The sequence below is a fragment of the Camelus bactrianus genome, chromosome 27 (assembly GCF_048773025.1).
Source record: "Camelus bactrianus isolate YW-2024 breed Bactrian camel chromosome 27, ASM4877302v1, whole genome shotgun sequence".
NCBI lineage: Eukaryota > Metazoa > Chordata > Mammalia > Artiodactyla > Camelidae > Camelus > Camelus bactrianus.
This window is the reverse complement of record NC_133565.1, coordinates 29533269-29550114: the sequence shown is the minus strand read 5'-3', so window position 1 is coordinate 29550114 and position 16846 is coordinate 29533269. Positions and strand designations below refer to the sequence as shown.

The 16846-nt window shown below is 44.9% G+C and overlaps 1 protein-coding gene across 6 annotated transcripts in view; it reads right to left on the bottom strand.

The window, feature by feature from the left end:
* The window catches only part of CTXND1 (cortexin domain containing 1), a 35444-nt gene that overhangs the window by 11259 nt on the left and 7339 nt on the right, over positions 1 to 16846 (bottom strand). The gene's annotated exons all lie outside the window — the stretch shown is intronic.

Genomic DNA, 16846 nt, shown 5'->3' with positions numbered 1-16846 from the left:
GAGAACCCAACTCTAAGCAGGGACCTGCCCCTGAGCCTAAAGCTTTAATCCTCACGATGACTTTTATTTCAGAGGCTTTGGTGCTCTTTCCTCCCTCTGGATATTGTTTAGGTAAACCCTGAGCCCCTGAAGCAGATCTCTGTAACTGGGATCTTGGAGGCCAAGGGGAAGAGTCTCCATCAGTTTCCAGTCATGAGGCTCCCAGGCTCCTTATGCAAACATGTCCGCCTCTCCCCGGCATCTCTCTAGGTATGCTTATCAGCCATTTACTTCCCAGAAAGAAATGTTAAATTTCCACCTCTTTGAGTCTGCTGCTACACAGAACCAACATGGCATTTTAAAATGTCTGTCTTTATCTCATCTTGCAATAGAAAACTCTGAAGACTGTGTTCCTGTTTGCCAGTACTGGGGCTCCAACCAAACTGCATGAAGCATATGCTTTCTGCCTCTACTCGTGTTACACATATGGCAAAAGGGAACACTTTCTGTTGATAATATTTCCCCCAAATTAATGCAAATCCCCTCCGCAGAGCTACACAGACTGATTTCCTGTGCTTGAAGGGTAAGCTGACAAGAGCCCAAAGTTTTGCAAACTGAGAAGAGATATTTCTTTTCTAAAGAACAATTCATTTCCAGTCATAAATTGAGATGTTCGCATTTCCTTCTTACCAATTTTACAAGTGTCATTTAGCAGCAGGGGGCCAGCAAGCTGACATTTACTTTGCTGCAGTCTGCAAAAGTAATCTGAGCCTTGTTTGAATCATCAGTCTTTCAAGGTAGAATCAGAAGTAATGATCTTTGGAGATCATCCAATCCGGTGACTTATTTTAGAGTTAGGGAGACTGAGACTCAGAGGGGGCAAGTGATGTGATCAAGGATCCCTTTATGGGACCAGAACCCCTGAATTCTGGTTGCTGGGGAGTGCAGTGACTTGTCACTATCCATGATCTCGCCAACAAAAATCTCTGGTTTCCTTGCATTCCTTCCAGTGGCAGAAGGCAGACTCTAGCGCCAGGTCGTCAGGGGGAAAATACACCTTGTGCTTTTGTCTGCGCCAGTTATAAGCTGGACCTCTGTTCTAGCCTGGACTGAATAGCAACATAGCTCCTTGGGGGAGTTAAAAACAAAAATCTAGGAAATTGGGACAAGGCTGCCAAAATGAGGGCTGGTGTAGATCCAAGCAAGCAAGGGGCAGGAATCCTATTTTAATGATTATGGTGTTGGCTGCTGGTTTCCAGTAAACAACTTCCGCCAAGTCAAGGAAGCTTTATTCCTAGTTTGGACAAAGTTCTTAAATTCTCTGTTTTAGTACCCTTCTATAGAAAAAAGGAGATGGTAATGATCCTGAACTCATAGGATTGTTGTAAGGATTAAATAAGGCATGGGAAATGCTCAGCACAGTGCCCGACACATGGGAAATGCTTAATAAATGTTAGCTGTTCTTATTTATTCTAGGATTCTAATGGTTTTAAGGATTTTTCAAGATGAACATGTTTATTCCTCACTGTCTATGATTGTGTCTCACTGTTGAACCAAATTTTGTGTCTTGGAATAAATTCTGCTCGGTATACTATTTTTTAAAACACCACTGGATTCAAATATTCCTATTTTACCAAGGGTTGTTACAACCAGTGGTAAGTCAAATGGAATCTATTGATTTCTCTGTGTGTGCTGCTCAGTTAGATTTTTGTGTCAAGGTTGTGCTAATTTCTAAGTGCAAACTGGGAAGACGTCTATATAATTCTGCGTTTGCTGTAGTCTAGGAAGAGGAATTATCTGTTCCTTAGAAGTTTTTTGAACTCAGCCTGGAACCAGGGTCTTTTTTGCAAAGGGATGATGATCAGCACTTCTCAATTTATTTAATGGATGCCAGTGTATTTAGATTTTCTAACTCTACTTACAGTAATTTGGGAAATGTATGATTTGGGGGGGAATTGCCCATACTATGTAAATATTCAATGTTAGTGACATAGAATTGTACATGGTATTCCTTTATTACTTTTGGGGTCATTCTTTGGGTTATTCTTTTTGGGTCATTCTGCTTATTTCATACTGAATATATTATTTAGTTGGGCTTCCTCTGGGTCAGACTCCCCAGAAGGTTCTCTGTTTTATTGGTATTTTTAAATTATTGGTATTATAGGTCAACTCTATGCTTTTCCTTTGTTATCCAGTGAATTGTTTTCTTATAATCTATTATTTTGCCTTTTTCCTCAATAGTGTCTATTATCTTATTTGTCAATATTTTATTTGAAATAATTAGACATGCAGAAAATTAGAACATGGAGAACATCTATATATTTACTATCCAGTTATAACCTCTATTTATGTTTTGCCATGTTTGTTTCCTTTTTCAAAAATAAATGAAACATCCCAGATGTAGTGGAAGCCAGCTGTGTACACTCACAAACCCCACCTGCCATGTTCCTTCACTGGAGCTGAGTATTAACACCTGAAGTGTTGTCGATCATTCCTATGCATATTTTTATATTTTTACTATGTAATCATGTATTCATACACAACATTTAACACTATTTTCTTTGGTTTTAAAACTTTCAATGCATGCTGTTACGAAGTCTGCACCGCTTTGGTACTTGCTTTTTTCATTCAAGATGGTGACTTCAAGACTTTTCCCCATGCCAATACATCCTACTTCATTCTTTTTCTCTGCTGCATAGAATTCTGTGACTGGACCAAGATTTGTTCATTCCGTCTCCAAATAATGAACATTTATATTACTTTAAAAGTTTAATTATGAAAACAGTGTTTCAGTGAACATTCTTACACATATCCACTTGGGCTGGGTTTTTCCTATGGTGTTACCAGTTGGAATGGAATTCCTGAGTCCTATAATAAGCCTGTCTCTAACTTTATTGCACATTGCCAAGTTTTCCTCCAAAGTAGTTGTTCCAGCCCACACTTTCTCCAGTGGGCCTTAGAATCTCCTGTCAGCCACATCCTTGGCAAGACTTGATACTGTCAGACATAGAATACTGCCATTCTGGTGGGTGTGACTGGAATCTCCTTGCAGATATAATTTGCATTCCCCTGATTTCTAATGATGTTGAGTATATTTTCATAAGTTTATAGGGCATTTCATTCGTCTCTTTTTGAATTGTTGGGTTACTTTTCTTTTTCTTGTTTGTTTTTTGGACTTGATGCTAGATAGCATTTTTCCATTGGTCCTGTGCTTTGCAAATTTCCCCTCCCCCCACCCCCCCAAGTCTGTGGCTTGTCTTTTAACTTTGTTTGTAGAATCTTACTAATACTTGTTCAAATATTTTAAATATTAATATAGTCAGCCTCATTAATCTTTTCCTTTATAATTCATGCTTTCTTGAATCCTTACCTATCCTGGTGTCAATATAATCTCCTATATATATTTTCTAGAATTTTGAAATCGTTTTTTCTTATTTAGGTCTGTAATCCATCTAAAATTGATTTTCAAGTTATCTGACATGGAGGTTTAGATCTATGTCTCCGCATACAGATGAAAAATTGTCTCATCCCCACGTATTGACTAGCCTGTCCTTTCCCCAGTGATTTGTAATGCAGCCTCAAGGTTCCATCTACACAGGAGTCCACTTCTGGGCTCACTTTCCTTTTAAATTTGTTTACTGGCTCTCCCCATGCCAACATGATGCTATCTGAAATTACATTACAGTGACTTTCTAGTACATCTTGATATATGCTGGTCCAAGGCCCCCACCTGGTCATTTTATTCAAGACTTTGTTGGCTCATATATGTTAGGTTCATTTTGTTGGGATGTTGATTGGAATTGCATTGAATTAATAAATTAATTAGTAATGAATTACCACCTTTATGAAACGGAGTCTTTCCATTCATGAAAAAGGTATTTCGGCTTTCAATTCTGTTCATTAATCATGCTTTAGCATTTTCTCCATGAGAGAACGCACATTTTCTGCTTATTCCTGAATACTTTGTAGTTTATGATGTGGTCAGTAATCTTTTTTCTTTTTACATTTCTATTTAGTCATCATTTGTGATAGGAATGACATGGAGTTTTATATATGAATTTTAAGCCTGGAAAACTTACTGAGCTCTACCCTTAATACAGATATTTATTTTTTCTATTTAGAAAATCTGTAGTGTCTGCAAAGAACAGTTTTGTTGCTTTCTTTGCATGTTGCAACTTTTTTCTTTTCCTGCTGACTCAGCTCCGACGACAAGCAAAATGGTCCACAGTAGGGATGACAGTAGGTTGGCATCCTTGCCTTGTTCCTCTTTTTCAAAGGGAAAATTTCTTATCTTTAATCATAAAAATGAAGATTTTTATAGGTCTGATTTTACCTACATTAATCCCTTTATCCTATTCTTGTTAGTTTTTTGTTCTTTTTTTGGATTTTTAAGGTGACAGTTTAATAAATTTATTTTCAATCTTCCATGTTAAAAAATAATTTTTAAGGCTGTGAATTTTTCTTTGAGTATGATTTTTGCTTCATGCATGGAAAATATGATATTTCCATAGACTCTGTGGACCATTTTTCTCACTGACATTGATTTTTATTGATTTAAATATTATTTGGAAATAAAATTTTTCAAAAATTATTAAATAGACAGAAGTTTGGGGTATTCTCTGTTTTGGGGGAAATATAAGATTTTATATGTGCTCAGTGAATCAAGATTATCCATTATAAGGCTTCTCTTTTCTCATGGATATTTGATCCCTCCAATTTTAAATTATATTCTGTTTTATGGAGATGAAAAATTTTGATTTTAAAATTTTATGGAAATTTTAAAACATACACAAAGTAGAGACAGTAATATAATAAACCTGCACGTACTTACTTGGCTTATCAGTTACGAATATTATGTCACTCATTTCATGTGTCTCCTATTTTTTCCCTGGAGTATTTTGAGGCAAATCCCAGGTAATGTCATTTTGCCAGTAAAATACTTCAATATAAAGCCTTAAAAATGGAGAACTGTTTTTTTTCAGTGGAGGTACCGGGAATTGAATCTAGGACCTCACACATGCTAAGCATGAGCTCTACCATTCATGTATATATACTCATTTTTCTTAAGTATCCATAACCACAATACCTCTATCATAACCAACAAAAATCAAGTCTAACTCTTTAATATACAATATTCAATACATGTTTAATTTTCCCCAATTATCTCAAAATTGACTTCTTACAGTAGGTTTGTTTGAATTAAGATCTGAACAAGTTCCACACAGTATGTCTGAAGTCTCTTTAAGATTATTAACAGTTCCTCCTCTCCTCTTAAATGAATTTTAGAAGACTCAGTTTTGAGATAAGTGTGTTAAAGATTCCTACCACAATTGTGATTCTTCCAGGCTTTCATGTTTTCCTTACAGTTTTTGCCTTGTAGCTATTTTGTGTTAGTCTTGAAATCTAATATTATACATTCTCTTAATTTGTTTATTTTCAAGATTATCTTGACTATTCTTGGTTCCTTTCAATTCCATATAAATTTAGAATCAGTTTGTCAATTTCCATTAAAATAAACCTTCCAGGATTTTGCTCGGGTAATGCACTGAATTTGAGAGATCAACTTGGATGCAGATGTAACCTGTAGAAAACCGATAGCGATGCAGGTGATTCTTGCCTGATAGCAAAGCGAAGGATTTTGTGTGGTAGAAAAAAATCACCCTAAAGGTTATAGTTGATTACTCTGTAGGACATTAACAAGTTTTGTGTGTAAATTAGCAATCATACTCAAGCAACCTTTCTTTCAGGGACTTGGAATTATTCACTTTTTCCAGTTCCCTTCGAGCCAGCCTTACCATCTTGATGGTCCCGTCCCTAATGAATTGAATAAATCTGTGCTCACTTTAGAGGGGAGGGTATAGCTCAGTGACAGAGTGCACGCCTAGCATGCACAAGGTCCTGGGTTCAATCACCAGTGACTCCACTAAAACATAAAATAAAAAATTAATTTAAAAATCCGTAAAGAAACCTAGTTACCTTTCCCCAACACATAAAAAAACAAATAAACACTTAACCCATTAATATTTAAAAAGAAAATCTTTGCCCACTTTATGTATTTGCATGAGAGTTGTGATTTTAACTTTCTGAAAATTATACTTTGGCCCTTTTATTGTCCCCCCTGGAAACAAGACCACGTATGAAAATTGAAAATCATTCACACCACAACTCTGATGTGCAGAGAAAATGTAATGTCTCATTTTGACTATAAATGAGGTCATCTTTTTCCAAGTGTCAAACGTGTAAATGTTGTCTGATCCAGTGATTTCCTGCATCACCTTAAGGCAATCTTCAGGCTTTGGGAACGTGAGACAGCCAAGCTTCAGGGCCACCTCTCTCGGGCCACTATGTTTTTAAAGAAATGTGTCCATTTCATCTAAATTGTCAAATTTACTGCAGGTTGTTTGTACCCACCCCTTACTATTTTTAACGTCTGTAGAATCTATTGTAATGCCACCCTGTAATTCTCTTTTTTCTCTTAACATTTATTTATTGAGTTATAGTCACCCTGTAATTCTTGCTGTCAGTAATTTGCATTTTCTTTCTTTTTCTTCATCAGTTCACCAGTTTTACTAATCTTTTCAAAAAGCTGACTCTTGGTTTGTGGTATGCTTGCTTTCTGTCTAATTGACTTCTGCCCTTACTTTACTATTTCCTTCCTTCGATGTTGCCGTTCTTTTTCGGCTTTATTCGGTTGGAAGCGCACATCGTTGATGTTGGACCTTTCTTCTTTTCCAATCTATGCATTTAGAGCTACACATTTTCCCAAAAGTGGTCCTTCAGCTGTACCCACAAGCACAAAATATTTTCTGATCTGCATTGTGATTTCTTGTTTGACCTGTAAGTATTTAGAAGTGTGCTGCTTAATCTCCAAACATTTAAACGTGTTCTGGCTGCCTTACTGTTACTGACGTCTAGTTTCATTCTGCTCTGGAGCCTGAGCACCATTTCTCTGTGTCTGCCCCACTGTCCCCAAGAGGCAGGGACCCCCAGATCCCGGAGATCCCCCAGTTTACCTAGAGTACCTTGCCTCTCCAAGTCTGAGTGAGGACAAGAGAAATTAGTGGACACATCTTAACACCTTCAATCTCTCTTTCACCAACCTCTCTGCCATTTTTTTGTCCTACTTTTGAAAAATTTTACTTCTCCCGGGTCTAAATGCCCTTCTTGAATGCAGCTAACATCTCATTAAGAACATGAACAAGGCTCTAAACCACAGGAGAAGTTTATGAGCTGATGCCTCTAAAGTGGTTTGTGATACGCTAAAGAAAGAAATAAGGGAGTTCGGAACATCTCTTCTCAGGAAAATAGCCTGGCTTACAAGGCTATTATTCTGCTGCATAATCATACTTTTGACTGTCAGGAACTGAGTATTAGTGTGGCCTTTCTCTCCGCCTGCCTCCTGTAGCATTCTAATCTCCTCTGGGGCAGACTGTCGTCCAGGATGAGCCGGGTGAAGGTGAAAGAGAAAAGCCCATGAGCTTTGCAGGAAGAGTTCCCATCTTGTCACAAGGAAAAGGTCTGTGCACGGTGAGAATAGCCACGGCTGATATTTCTGCACAATTTATATTTTAGAAAAGGGTTTCCATTTATGGTGTGGTAAGAGCAGTGACAATGGGCGGGCTGTGGTCACCAAGCTGAGCAGGTTCCTGAGACTGAGGTGTCCCAGTCTCAGGCCCCCAGACGGAGTAGTGCTTCTGCGGCCGTGGTGGGGCTGGGCCGTGGGGCCCCACAGAGATGCTGCAGAGTAAGTGTGCCTGTGTTTGGAGGGAAGTAGTTGGGGTGGGCATGGAAACAGCCAGGCTGTAGGAACGGGGTGCCATCTGCCTGGGACACTGGATGCCTAGAGACGTGCCGTCAGCTAATTGAGAGGTAGATGAGGGTCGTGAAGTGAGGACAACAGAGTGTGGGCAAGGCTGCCAGGGTCCAGAGGATGACCCCTGGCTTTTGTGTACCTCCCTTCTCCTTTGAAGCACAGAGGACTCATTTACAAAGTCTCATTCGTTTGGAGCTGTCCAAATGTCTTACATCAGACCCGTGGCCAAGGAGATGTTCAGGAAATTGAGCCTACATTTCTAGTCTGAGTGCAATTTCATTTGTGCCCTTACATAATTATTTACCTTTTATATTACTGAACACTGGCAAAGAGCCTTTAACAGATTTTTCTTTTTTTTTAATGGAGAGAATCAACCTTTTTTCTCCTCATAATGAAACTGAGTTGCAGACACTGATGAGCAGGGAGTTCCCCGGCAGCGAGTGTGACACAAAGGCACCCTCCGCTCAGGCTGCCCGCGCACAAACCCTTCACAGCCCGACCACAACCTCAGGCACAGGCCTCCCCGAACCTGCTCCACTCAGTCCACACCCCCTCGCTCTCCCAGAGAAAACCCACCACTTTCCAAAAGCCTCGGCGGGAAGTGTCTTTTCACAAACAGCCAGGCTGACTCAGGTGTGTTGAGCCGTTCTGCAGTTGTTTCCAGCCACCAGGGTTAAAGTCTCAAAGCCCTTTCTCACGTGAAAACAGAAGCCAGACACTTGTGGAAGCTCCCTTCTTAGGACGGGGCTGAAGTGGTTACGATTTCAGGTCCTGGGATGTGATATTCAAGCTCAGATCCTGGCCACCTGGCTGACCAGCCATGTGACACTGGACAAGTGATGTGACTTCTTCAAATGTCAGTCTCCTTATCATTAAAATGGTGCTAATAATGCCCCAGTGACTGTCACTGGCTCTCTGAGAAGAGCGAATGAGGAACTGCGTTGACAGTGCTAAGCACAGTGCCCGACAGAAGGTGAACACGGGATGAAATTATTCTCTGCTGCTTTTATTTTTGTTTCGATGGTTTCCTTCCAAAAATGCCCGTCTCCCCTGGCTGACTGCAGGACTACAGGATGCTCCTGCCTTCAGCCTGCCCACCTTCCTGGCTTCCCCAGAATGCAGTGGAGCACACAGCCAGTCGCCTGGTGTCCTCTGACAAGGGACGTCCTACAATGACTGAATTTCCCAAGGAGCATTCCCCTTGCCCAGAGCAAGATCAGGACTGGGGGCTGCACTCCTCTGGCTGTACCTGATGGTACGAGGGACTCAGAAGAGCTACGCAAGCCTGCCTCCCCACAATGACTCAGACCAACAGAGGCGAGCTGCAGGAGACTGACTTGGCTGTCTCCGGGAGTAATTAATCTCCTTGAAATTAATGCCCCCTCCAAGGCAGGCAGCCACAGTGGCTGTGCACATCCAAGGTGCAAAACTCGTCTGCATATGTAAAGATGTTTGTCAGGACAGACGACACCGCTGTGGGTGCCCATGGCCCTCGGGAATCCATGGGCTCCCCATGGGTTCCGTAAGAGCTCAGGGATGCGGTCACCATCACAGGGTTCCTTGCCTACCTCCTCTGTCCCCATAAACAGAGGAGAAGCATGCCCCTCGGTACGGGATCATATCTGCTGTGGAAAAGCTGAATGACCTTGAGCAAGTCACCGAGCCTGGCATCCTCACCAGGAAAACGGGCAGGTTGTCTTGGAGGATTCCGTCATTGTGAGCAGAGCACCTTGCAGAAACCAAAGACCAGGGAACACCAGCCTTTTTCCTTCAATGCATCTACAGATTTCTAAGGAGAAGGGTTTGGACAGGGATTGATTATGGAAACTTGACAGTTTGGAGGCTGCTCCTCTGAGACCAAGGGCATTTGGACAAAACTTGGTAAACAAATCATTAACGTTTTTAAAAAACTGAGCAATGTGGTAAATTAGTAGGGTGATGGGGCTCAGGGATGGATGAGAGTCTGGGCAGAGGTAGGGTCAGGGACAGGGTGAGATGGGCTGCCTATTACTCAACATCTCTAAGTAAACACTGGGACTCCGCACTTGGGCTGTGCTCTTTGGATGGGGTGGTGCTAAATCACCTCTGTCAAAATGGCCCCTTCATCACAATCACTGCATCAGTCCACCCCCAATACCCCACAGTGTTCTGGATACTCTAGGCCAGTTCTGGACACGAACCTGCTCCTTGACTATGGATTTCTACAGTGAGGCAGGGACAGTGAAATGCAGATAGCAGCAGGCTGAGGGGTGGCCCCCCAGGGTTTGAGTAATGGTTCTGCCTCTTGGTGGCTGTGTGACCTTGGTCAGGTTGCATGGCCTTTCTGTGCTTGGCAGTCAGAGCACTTCCCCTGCCCTTCAGCTGTTCTTCCTTGTGGAGTCACAGGGAGACAACGAAGCAGAGGAAAGGGTGGCGAGGCAGCCCCTCCCAGCTGGCCAAGCAGATGGAGAACCAAGGTAGAGGCCTCCTGAGTTCCTCCCTTTAGGGTATCCCGTGGGGTTACCCCCAGAGGCAGAAGCCTAGTGAATGGGATTCTCTCTCCAGGTACCCAAAGCACATCTCAGTGCGAGCTGCAGAGGGGATGCTAGACAGGTGCCTTCCAGATCCAAGGGTCGTGGTTCACGTGTTCCCCAATGGGAACACTGACCAGACTGGCTGACCTTCTCAGCTCAGCAGCAAAGAATGTGCTTGCCCTAAATTGTGCTCATTTGCATAACCTAGCTGTGGGCTTGTCTGGCAGGGAGCAGCAGGTGTGCTGGGTGTGGTATAGCATTACTATGGAAGGCTGTAGGGGAAATCAAGTCCCAGTTTCTATTTCCAGCCCGACCTCTCTCGTGAGGGCCAGTCTTGCCAGTTGGACTTCGTCACTGGGATGTCCCAGAGTGTTGCTCCTGGCCGCATGGAGTCGCCCTTGTGTAGTTCTGCAGTTAAGACAGCCCTCTCCCGGCCACATTATCACTGCTAGCCCCTTCTTCTTCTCAAGAGGCTTGAATTTAGCTCTGCCTTCTCACAATGGTGGCCTGGAGCAAATCCCTTAGCCCTTCTGGGTCTCAGCTTGCTCGTCTGCAGATAGGGAAGAGCAACACTAACTTCCTCAATGGGGTGCTGGTAGGACCAAGAAGAATTAATAAAAGCGTCTGGTTCACAGCAAGCACTACATAATATCCCGCAACTAGCTGTCCATCTGGACTTGCCTTTTGCTGGTGCCTTGGTCCATTCAGGCTGCTATAACAAAACACCACAGCTTGGGTGGCTTGTAAACAACAGAGATTTATTTCTCACACTTCTGGAGGCTGGAAGTCCAAAATTGGGGTGCCAGCATGGACAGGAGAGGGCCCTCTTCTGGGCTGCAGACTTCTCACTGTGTCCTCACACGGTAGAAGGGGCCAGGGACTTCTCTAGGGGCTCTTTGATGAGGGCACTAATCCCATTCATGAGGGCCCCATCCTAATGCTCAGTCACCGTCCACAGGCCTCACTTCCTAATGTCATCAATTTGGGGGTTAAGATTTCAATGTAGGACTTTGGGGGGGGCACAAACATTCATACTGTAGCAGCTGAGAACCACACTAAGTCCTGCAGGTTCAGATTCTTAGAGCAACATCTCCTGGAACGTGTTGGAATAGGGTGGAGAATCCCCTGAGTGCTGCTCCGTTCATATGGGAAACATCCCAGCTCATGGCCCTTCATGATGACCTGGGACAGTGACATCTGCTAATTACAGCCCATGGGCCAAATCTGGCCTCTGTCTGTTTTTGCACAGGCCCACAAGATAAGAATGGTTTCTACAGTTTTAAATAGTTGAAAAAAAAAAAAGCACCTGAAATCACAACACATGAAAATGATACATAATTCCGATTTCAGGGTCCGTAAGTGTAGTTTCAGCGGGACCCAGCCATGCCGGTGTTTGCGCATTTCTGGCCACTTCTGCACTGCAGCGGCAGAGGGGAGCAGCCACGTCAGACCGCATGGCCCGCCAGGCCTGAAATATTTACTCTCTGACCCATTAGAGATCTGAAGAGACCCAGTGTAGCTGTTCTGTAATTAGTGTTTCCTAGATGTATTTGGGCACATTTTTCTTTTTCTTTCAAATCATACCTGTTAATATTCTGAGCAATCAGTGACATCACTGCTGCCTGAGTTCTTCTGGACCTTTCTCTTCTGTCCCCTACACCCTAGGCCTACAGGGTCTACCTTCCAAAGCCTTCTTTTTCCAACCTTCCTTTCCGGTCCTTCCTAAGCCCTAGTAACCTGACCCAGGTCCCTCCTCAGGGTCACTTGCTGCTCATTTCCCCATCCGATGCCCACTGCTAGACCAACCACCCCGAATGACTGAATTATTCATTAATGTGCTACAGCTCCCATCACCCCCAGGATCAAGTCAGTCCTTCAGCCAAGTGTTCAAGACCCGCCTGGCTCCACCCTGCTTCCTCTGCATTCCTCCGGACACACTGGATGCCTTGCTCATTTTAATCCCCGCACTTGGAATGTCTACTCTCATTGATCAGCCAAAGTCTCCCAGGCCTGGATCAACTGCCTCTTCCTCCAGGAAGCCTTCTCAGACCTTCTGTGTTCCACTTCAGAGATGCATTTACCGTAAGACTAATGGGGCTTAAGTCTCAGGGCTCCTCACTTGTGTGGGCCCCTTCCAAGACCCTGGGAGGCATGTGCTCTAATGGTATGTCCTCATGGCCATATATTTTAGCAAAATTTGCAAAAGCAAGATGTATTAACTTCAAATGATTAAGAACACTGCCTCTTTCAACTCCAACTTCCTGATCACCAAGCTTACTTTCCTTGCAGTTTGAGGACTTCAAGAATCAGCAGCACTTTGGGGATCAGGCCAAGGGGATGTTCAGTTGGAAATAATTCAGTTTGGATTATTGAGATAAACTTGTCTAACCTGCAATGACTCGGGTATAAAGAGACAACGTGCAGCAAGGTTTTCCTGGCTACTAAGCGGCAGAGAAGATTCAGTCTTTAGAATCGACTCTGTCGGCTTTCACATGCTTAGAGCCATGGACGAGCCTTTGATTCCTTAAGTAAAAGCAGGTTGGTCTATTTTCAGAGGCTTGCCAGCATCTGACACTTTCCCATTCTCCATCTGCTCCCACGTGCTTTCCTGCCTCCTGGCCCCCCACAAGCTGCCCAGACGCTCCACTTCACCAAAGTAGACGCCTCACCCTTGTCTTGTACATGCTCTTCCCTGGCCTGAAGTGGCCTAGCCCTCCCCACTGTGCGGCCACTGTGGGTTTCTCTCTAGACCGGCATGAAAGGCGGACACCTGTGAAGACGGGATGGCGCTCTGAATGCACCACCGCAGTGTGGACGTCAAAGACAGCTGGCTGAGGGGGGTCGTCAGTTCTGAGTGGTGACAATTAGTCACAGCCTGAGCAGATTGGAAGGGCCTTGAAATCTTACAGCTGAGAAATGAAACAACTGTGATAGTGGTTTCCTCACATCTATGAGGATTTATGACATTTATCAGTAACGAGTTGTGAAGCTAAAAGAAACATTCGAAATTAAGCCAAAAAAAAAAAAAATCAAAGTTTGGCCAACTATGAAAGAAGATCGACACTCTTTCTACTTTCTGTTGAAATGATTTTACAAAAGCAGTTGAAATATGAAGAGGAGATCAAAATTCAGCCAAAAATGTAAGAATAAAAATACCATCAAGGTGGGTCAAGCAGTGAATTTTTAAAAATGATGTTAACTTTGTGGGTTTTGTGATGTCGATAGAGTTTTCATCTTTTTTTTAAATAAAATAATTTTTGAAATATTTTATGATTTGTAATTTGCTGTGATTTATTTGCCAAATCTTTATTTAGAATGAGAAAATTAAGCTTTTGTGCTTACTTTTGTTTTCATAATTTTGTGTCACTTTATGAAGGAGGGCTCCCTGTGTGGCATCAGCTTTAGGGCTCATAATATCTGGATCTGCTCCTGACCCTTGACCCCTGACCCCTGACCCCACCCCCTGGGGGGCACTGAGCTCTCCCTCTCCATACCGCTCTCTTATTTTGCTGTTCTGCCAGGCAACCCCGATGGGGACCTGGCTTAGATCCCACACTAAACTGATCTGCCAGCCTGCACTCTCTGTGACATTGAACTGCACACTCAACTTCCTGTTACACCACCTGCCAACATCCCCCATCCCAAATGATAAGCTCTTAGCAGTGGAACCAGGTCCTAATCACCTTGTAAAGTGAAGAGTCTCTCCACGAAGACTCCCTTCTGGAAGTCCTGAGAACTTCCCAGACATCTGTTCAGGAGAACAGGATTTTAGAAGCTAATTTGTCTCGCTGATTCATTGATAAGAGCTCTTTAAAATGCATCTGTTTTTATTGGAGGCATTTTGTACAGGATATAAAAATCAGTGGCAAATGTCGCATTTAAGTGAAAATAAAGCCAGCGAATAAACGCTCAAGCAGCCCTTAACCAGGGACATCACATTCTTTTCAGCAGGCAGCATCGTGATTCTGAAAGAAGCACCCAGACATCCTGGGGCGAGAACCTGGCTTCCTCGCCTTTCGGTCCAGCTGCAGGCCAGGCCCCCGGGGGAAGGAAGCCACCGGGAGACAAGCGCTCCAGGGCAAAAGCGCTGGAGTCCAGCCAATACCAGCTGCTGTGCCCGGAAGCCTCCAGCTGGCGCCTCGCTGAACACTTAGTGCTGGCTCACTGCCCACAGGCCAAGGCCTTGTGGGGGGCGGAGTCACGGTACCCTGACTTTAGAAATAAAGAAACCGAGGCAACGGCCCAGCCAACAGCAACTAAGAGGGGGGCGGGCAGCTGAACACTCACCTGAGGGCAGGGGAGCCCCTGCTGTGACCACTCCCCACCCCACCACACCCCCGGGCTGGGCCCAGGAGCTCAGGGCAGGAGGAGCCCTGCAGGGATGTCTCTTGAGAGGGCTTCCCACCAAGAGAGTCTCAGTGTGGGCTGGGGGTGCTAGCAGGAAAGGCCTCCCCTGTTTGAGCAGTCCTGATTTCCCCGAGGCAGGCGGCGTCTGGGCAGAAGGGTGGCCTTTACCGCCCTCCCCCACCCTCCCCGGCTCTCCCCACTCCCTCTCTTCCCTCCTGGCCCTCCCCCTCCCTCCTCTCCTCTCCCCTTCCTTTCTTGCCTCTGCCCCCCCCCCCATCATAATCCAGTCACCGGGTTTCTCAGACACAATTCGGGCTTTCCCCACTTCCATGCTTTGGTTCGCACCAGCCCTTCTGCCGACAAAGCCCGCTTCGCCTAGGAAAGTTTTCAGGCCAAGTTCAACCGCACTGCTCCTGATCTGAACTGAAAATCTCCTATTTGGTTTCTTCTGACTCTTGGCTTCAAGTGCGTGTTCTGCTCGGACAGGGAAAGGCTTCAGCAGGTGTGTGCCCACCCTCCCTGGCTCCCCCCGTTGGAGGGCAGGGATCCGCATTCACCCCTGTGTCTCTGCTCTGGGCTCAGTGGACCAGCACAGTGAGGGTGGTGGCCCCTGCTCTGCCTTCTGCCATCGCCCTGCGTCTGGAGCACTGACCGGTTCTCCGGCTGTGGAGGCGGCAGGTCCCCACCAGGGCCAGCGTGGGCCCTCCGCACTAGCCCTCCCAGGAGCATGCAGGGCTACTCGTGGGCCGCCCCCCACCTACCCTCAGCACAACAGAAACACACTGCTGACGAGCAAAGCCAGTGAGTCCCCATGATCAGGACATTCAGAAATCAATATTTGCCTGCCGGGCCCACTTCCTGGACGCCTGCCTAGTGCAGACAGGCAAGGAATACCAAAGCCAAGTTCTTCCCATCTTGCTAGTAAAGAACCCAGATACGCAAAATGGTAACAAGCCCTATCTTCTGCCTTGATCCACATCTAACCCTTACATCCATATCTCATTTTCATACCTACCACAGCCTTGTGAGCTGGCACAGCAGGGATTAGTATTTTGATTTTACTGAAGAGGAAACTGAGGCTCAGAGAGGCCCCCTGATCCAGGGAGATAACTCTGTGAGCCTATTATACATGACGTAGGTTGAGAAGGTTTGAGGGTGCCCTGAGGAGAGAGGGGCTACATTTTGACTGCATCATGGTCACTCTGAGTGACTGCCTCTGCTGAGAGGCAGGAGAGATGGAGGGGTCCTGAAACGAGTTCCTTCACGCCAGATGTCCTTCACCCTGTGCTTTCAGGGACTTGGTGACAAGTTTGGAACCTGCAGAAACTCTCCTGGCCCACCAGGGGGCTCCTGTGAGCCTGGGGAAGAATTGTCAGTTTAGAAGGTCTCAGGGCCAACAACCTGGGGCAGGAAAGGGAGGCCCATCTGGCTTCTCTTCACCAGAACAGCTCTGAATTGTCTGTTTTCTAAATTGGGCCTCATATTCCACTCTACCAGACAACGCCAACGTCATGTCTGCATCCAAGGTCACAAAACTTGGTCCTCTGGTAGATTCAGGCAATGATACATTATGCTCAGGCTGCAGAGTGGCTATGAGTTTAATCTGGCTTTAATTTTAAAGAATTGGCCATTGGGAGATTTACATAAGATTCAGAATTTTTGCTTTTGGAAAATTGTCAGATCTAGCTACCCTGGGTCTACATTTCTGCTTGGCAAAGTGGAATCGGACCTAAGTTGCCAGTGTCCCCTTTAGACTGTTCCTGTGTCTGATTTTCCACAGTCCCCACCACCCCCTATTGCCTTCAACTCAATCAGCTTCAGTCATTTTTGTCACCCCGTCTGTAGATATTTGATTTTGCTCCCTCAGGTACGTGTTGCTTTAAAGAAGCAAGCTACGAGTTAGACCAAGCCATCTTGGTTACTCAGGGAAGTCAAGAGCTTTGGACTTGTCAGAGATTTCCTCTGTGACCACATGAGCTGCAGCTTCCACCTGCCACTCCTCTGATTCCTTTCAACCACCTCTTCTTCCCTTGGGAAGGAGGCTGTGCAAAGTGCACTTGCCTGTTTCCCAGACCTGCCACCCAGAACAGATGTGGGTCAGCACAGCCAGAAGGCCCGGCTTCAGGAGCCTCCTGGGTCTCCGACATGGCCTGGTTGTTGGGGGCTGTTGTAAGCCATCCAGCTTGGTAAATGC